Source organism: Manacus vitellinus, unplaced genomic scaffold, assembly GCF_001715985.3.
Source record: "Manacus vitellinus isolate BGI_N305 unplaced genomic scaffold, ASM171598v3 scaffold_132_pilon, whole genome shotgun sequence".
Lineage (NCBI taxonomy): Eukaryota > Metazoa > Chordata > Aves > Passeriformes > Pipridae > Manacus > Manacus vitellinus.
Window position 1 is genome coordinate 133,154 of NW_021938965.1, and position 5,770 is coordinate 138,923.

General features: G+C 51.2%; 2 long non-coding RNA genes and 1 pseudogene across 2 annotated transcripts in view; all 3 read left to right on the forward strand.

The window, feature by feature from the left end:
* Positions 1-3,396, forward strand: part of LOC115307141 — a 5,820-nt gene extending 2,424 nt beyond the window's left edge. The window contains exon 3 of the long non-coding RNA XR_003915571.1: positions 3,345-3,396. This is a non-coding gene — a long non-coding RNA (uncharacterized LOC115307141). The remainder of the gene's footprint in view (positions 1-3,344) is intronic.
* Positions 1-5,770, forward strand: part of LOC108638853 — a 200,105-nt pseudogene that overhangs the window by 8,485 nt on the left and 185,850 nt on the right.
* On the forward strand, positions 3,394-4,378 carry LOC115307142. The gene is made up of 3 exons (XR_003915574.1): positions 3,394-3,465; positions 3,779-3,868; positions 4,273-4,378. It is a non-coding gene; the product is annotated as an uncharacterized LOC115307142 (long non-coding RNA).

Here is a 5,770-nt window from a genome sequence, read left to right on the forward strand (position 1 = left end):
GGGGGAGGGGGAAAGCTGTTTCTCCTTTTCCCCGTTACACCAATCACCCCCTCTCTGAAACTGTTTGCAGCTGTTCTCTCCCTCTCCTATGTTTTTGTCTTAAGCAAATCCTGTGATTAAGTTCCTTCTGATCTCTCTGGGTGAGCCCAGCCCCTTCTCCCCCTCCTTCGTCCTTCGGCAATGAGGGGCGTGGGGGAGGCAAAGACGGTAAAACACGGAAAAAAGGGAAAAGAGAAAAAACAACTTAAAATTAACAATATCCCAATTTATAAATCAGATAAGATTGCTGTTTTTACAGCAATAGGTGTTAAGCATGCAGCGTGCTCGTGGCATTCTCAAATGTTTTCTCCAAAAACAGAAAGGGAGACTGACGAAAAATCCTTTGAAGCAAGATTAGAAATAATGCAACATCCGTGCTTAGCTTTTTGGATATTACAGAAGGTTATTAAGAATTTCCTATAGCTTGCTATTTTGCTTCTCTTACATGAAATTTGGCTGTTTCCCCCAGGGGCAGGGTGCAGGTAGAAGATTTGGAGACAGAACGATGAGACAGAAGGGGACATAGTCTTGCCCCCTGCAAAAGTAGTTTTATTGCCTTTATGACAGAATATCATTGCTCTATGAGAAGGGTTGAAGATTTCCAAGGTAATATTCTGTTCTTTCTTGCTGTATTTGTCTTTTACATGGAGAGTTATGCAGGATTTGCAGATTGCTGATGATGGCTATGCCATAAATTTCCTTTGAATTATGAAACTGATAAGAAGTGCACAGCCAATGACTACTTGAAAATGTGTGTGTGATTGAGGAGAGTGTTTGAGGTGATCACCTGAATGCATGAGTGGAAAAAGATTGTGTGAAAGAGAAAAGCTACATGAATGTGTGACTGTGTAAACTTAAAAATACCTTCTGCCGGTGTCAAGATTTTAGAGATGTGTAACATGATTCTGTTGAACCATAGTGACTCCTTATCCTGAATGGTATATGAATTCTTCAAATTCCCACCATGAGTGATGAGGTTTTAGTTATTTCTAGACTAGCCCTGTCCGGCTAGCTGTTTGATCTGAACTGAGGTTAAATAAGAGGTTCTTACATAAATTTGGTGTTCTATTTCTGCCTTGTTTCAGAAATTTATGCAAGTTAAGTCTCAGGTGGAGTTTTTCCACTGCTGTTGTTCCTTAGCTGTGTAAGCTGCGCAGGAGACCACTAGTTTTAGAGCGAGTAAAAATCATAAGCCAGCAAACATTAGTGCAGACTGCAAGGTTGGCAGAGCCCGAAACAAAATACACCACTATGCATCCAGGTGCCCGGGAACCATTCTTACAATTTGTGGAAAAGCTGCAAGATGCTGTAGAGAAACAAGTTTTGTGACAGATACAGAAGTTGCTAGTTACATAACTAGCTAGAGATAATGCAGGCTTGTGCCGGGGTGAGGTCCTTAGACCATCAAATAATTGCATTTGCATCTGCTATGGCAGTTAGTGAGAGTCGTTTTGAGCTTTTCTGTGTTTTCCAGGATTTAAATCAGGAGTTGTCGATGTTGCTGCCTTACTTGTTCAGCTCCTTGCGGGGGGGCCTTTAGGCTGTCAAGGCCATCCTGTGTGCTTTCTCAAAGAACATTTGCAGTGTTGTGGATAGTGTATCTTCAGGCCTCCTGGCTGGAGGCCAGAGTAGACCAGTTATGCCAAGTCTTAATTTTCAAGCGTTGTTTGTACTCTAAAGAACTCCTTTGCAGAGGATTGTTCCAGCAAGTTTCCTATGCTTCGATCCAGTGCAGTTTCATAGTTTTTTACCTCTTTTACAGTTTTGAGAAAAACACGCTGTGCTTGGCCAAAAGCCTCCTTTAAGCTGATGGTCTTGTGGTCACTGTGGGAGCTGGGGGCGGAGGGCAGCGTGCAGGTGTGGACCTTGTCCGTCTCACAGTAGCATTCCAGCAGTTTACTGTGCTGGGGGATTTCCTCTCAGCCAAAACCTGGGCACCACAGAGCCCCACCAGGACGTAATTTTTTCTGAGTGTTCTTTGTGCTGTGCTTACTCAGGTGGGCTTGGCACAGGGAGACCTTGCAGGTCAGGCAAGTCTTCATGGCTGAACGGGGGCCTGTGGGGTAAAGGCAGAGTGGGCACTGGGAAGGGCCCTGCTGGCATATTTCTGTTCCTTCTGTATGCATGCACTCCTTGCAGAAGCTGTGACCACACCCCAGAGACATAGGGTTCCTGTAAATGTCCAGGCAGATGGGGCATGTCAGTTCGTCCTTCAGCCTGGTCTCAGCACCCACCTCGGCCATGTTGCCTGAGCTTCGTGACAGGGCTGAGAGCAAGGAGGAGGGCACTGGTGAGGAACTGAGAGCACAGCATACAGAAGCCTTCAGATGTCGATTTAGCTTAATTCATTCTATTGCTCGCTCAGTTGTTGTCTCTTGTCCGGATTGTCGTCGTGCTTGTACTGTCTATTTTAGTACTAACCCTCGAGGTCTTACTCTGGCAAAAGATCCCCAAGAATTAGGTTTAATGAGATCACTGTCTGTACATAACACAAGTGGTAATGGGACTCAAACCTGTTTTATGTTGAGATTATTTCAATCTAGATTAAGTGTTTATCAAAACCACGACTTGCCCAGCTGGCACAAACTGCCTAGCCTGTACACAAAAGAACTGTAGAGCCTGAGTGAAACAGTAGAACACACAAAGAAAGTAACAGTAACAACTAGTCCTATAGACTTGTAGCTTCAATCTATTTTTGGTTCTATGTCTGAATAAGTTTTAAGTTTTGTTAAAGAAAAGCCTATGATGGTTGTTGACAATTGTTGTAATTTTAGTAATAGTTCATATTGCTTTTTCTTGTATTGTTAAATGTGTAAGTGCTATAACAGAGAAAACATTATTAGCCCAGAATAAAAAAACAGGGGTATTTGTAGGGAATTGGCTATAGAACACGGCTTGCCTAGGCCGTGGGAACATCTTAGATAGTGAGGTTACAGTGCCCTTGTACCCTGTTAGCTGGCTGGTAAACAGGACATTGTGATTAGCAAAACAAAAAGCAACTGAGTGCCACCTGTGTCAACAAAGGAAGAGAGTAAGAGGTGAGATCAACATTTAAGCAGAACCAATAATGAGCTTAACCTTTGCAATATGTATGAGCTAATTATAAAGCATATATTAAGCTGTTAGCAATGATCAATAAACGAAGCTTGCTGATTCTCATATTGAGGGTCCCTCTCTTCCCTTGTCCAACACCTGCCCATCTGTCACGGCCCCCCCGGCCCAAAGGTCCGATGCCACCTGCACGAGTCGTCGAGGGGCTGCTCCCAGCACCCGTGGGCAACCAGTGTCCTGCCCTCTCCCTGCAGCTTGGTGGACACAGCGCTGGAGGGCAAAGCCAAAAACCTCCTCTGCACGTGTTTCTCAAGTGTCTTCTGGTTGCCTGCAGAGAAGGAAATGCCAAAAGGGGACCTTGCCCTCTACATCAAGGTAAGTGCTGGGTGAGCTCCAGGGGCCTCCAGCCCCTCTGGCCTGCTCCCTGGCTACCCCATCGTGCCACAGGAGCAGGGATCCCAGGCAGGGCAGGGTCTTTCCCACCCTCGTGCCTCTGTCCCCTTCCCGTGGGCCTGGCTGCATCCCGTGCCACAGGCTGCTCTGCCCTCGCAGATTGTCTATGCCCATGTCTCTCCCGGGAAGTGTGGGCATCCTCCTCCTCCTCCTGTGGCACAGGGGATTCAGATGGCTCTCCTGGGGCTGGGAGGAACAGCAGAATGACTGCCACTGCTCTCTGTGTTCCTTGCAGACCCTGAACTCCATGGACAGCATGCTGAGGACAATGGTGCTCAGCTTTCCTGCCTCTGAAGTCAGTGACGAGCTGCAGGGCATCTTGGAGGTCTGGCACAAGCAAAAAGGGGGGAGTCCCAGGGCTGTTCCTCAGCCTGGAGGGGAGAGTTTGCCCACTCCTGACTGAGTGGTGCCCAGAGCAGTGCTGAACAGGCAGAGTGCCCTGCAGGGAGGGTGCCCACCTCCTGTGGGGAAGCAGGGGCTGGCCCCAGGCTCTCGTGGAGCACAGGGGCTGCAGAGGGTGGCACCTGCCCTCCTCCTTGGCCATGAGGTTGGCTCTGGAGCCTTTGTGCCCGACCTGGGCAGGAATCCAGGGGCAGACACCCCACTGCAGGCTTTGCTGGAGGGGAGAGGAAACCTTGAGGGATGGGGCGAGCGGGGTCCAGCAGCGGAGCTGTGCTGCTGGTGTTGGAGTCTGCTCCCAGGGCTCACCAGCAGCTTCTCTTGTCCCAGCTGCTGCTGGACTTCACCAGATGCAAGGGAGAGGCTGTGAGGGAGAGGGCCATGGCAAGGATTGATGTGCTGACCTGTGTGCTGTCCGACTATTCCACTCTGCAGGTAAGGACCAGGCCCCCTCCAGCCAGGCCATACCCCCATCCCTGCTGCTCTCCATGCCAGGGCTGCTGCCCACATGGCTGCTCTGAGAGATGGGGACGCAGGGCTTTGCAAAGCCTGGACTCTCCAGCAATCCAGCCCTGGGCAGACTCTTGGGAGGGGGGCTTTGGCACCACCTTTGTGCCCTCAGCCCTTCTGCTCATGCCTCCCTCATCCAGGCCCATGCCAACGTCACAAGAGGCATTTCTGGACTTGTCTACTCTGGGGAGATCCAGCTCCCAGTCCTAGGAAAGCTGCTGGGGCATCTCATCCTTTTCCTGTTCTCTGAGGAGCAGACAAGCTGTGCAGCTTTCCGTGCTCTTTTTGCCCTGGCTGAGTAAAAAAAGGCAGAGCAGTGCTGGGCTTCATTGCTCTGCACACAGACATCTCCTGAGAGATCTGCTTCCTGACCCCCTTTGCCCCTTCCAGCTGCTTTCCAGAGCTTCCCAGCTGCCACTTTGCTGCAGAAGCTGAGTGCTCTGCTCAAGGCCAGGATCTGTTTGCTGCTGCTCTCCTTCCTCCCCTTCCTTTCAGGAGCTTGCAGCCCACTGGTTTGTGGGTCCCACAGCCAAAGCCCCTCTTGACTTCCCTGTCCCAAAGCCATGTCTTCCCTGGTGGGGAAGAGCAGATCCCCCACCCTGGCTGGTCCCTCCAGTGCCTGTAGCAAGAAGTTGTTCCTGATGCCCTCCCAAAATCCTGGACTGCTCCTGTCCTGCCCCCTTGCCAGCAGATGCCAGGGCAGTTTGGTGAGCTTGCTGGCAAAGCTGCTCTGCCTTCCTGACTCTTGTGTGTTTGCCCTGGTGTTTAGTTGAATCCAGGCTAAAGGACAGAGCAGACCAAGTCCACCGGGAAGCCGTGACCACCTCCGCGCTGTGTTCTCTGAGCCCCAGGGACTGTGCCAAGGTAAGGAGCTGTGCCCTTGCTGGGACTCCTGTCCGTGGCACCAGCAGGGCACTGGTGTGAGCCAAAGGACCCCACAGCAGTGGGGCTGGCGTGCACTCAGCTCCCTGGGGAGAGGGTTCCTGCCATCCTTGAGCAGGGACAGCACGAGGGCTGCACTCCAGTGGCCCAGCAGCAGCTTCAGCCCCAGCAGGAGCTCCAGTGCTCCTGGCCACCAGCAAGTCCCTGGTTCTCGGTGGGGCCAGCAGCCTGTGCCCATGAGCCCTCCTCCCCCAGCAGGAGGGCCCTCTCTGCTCATCTTCTGCCATGCAGGGACTGCAGGCACTGCTGCCAGCTTTGCTGTGGGCACTGCTGTCAGCAGTGGTGGGCACGTCTGGCCAGGGCCGCTCGAGCTGCTCAGCCAAGCAGCACCATCAGGGCACTCAGCGTGACACGTCTTCCTTCCTTGCTGCCATAG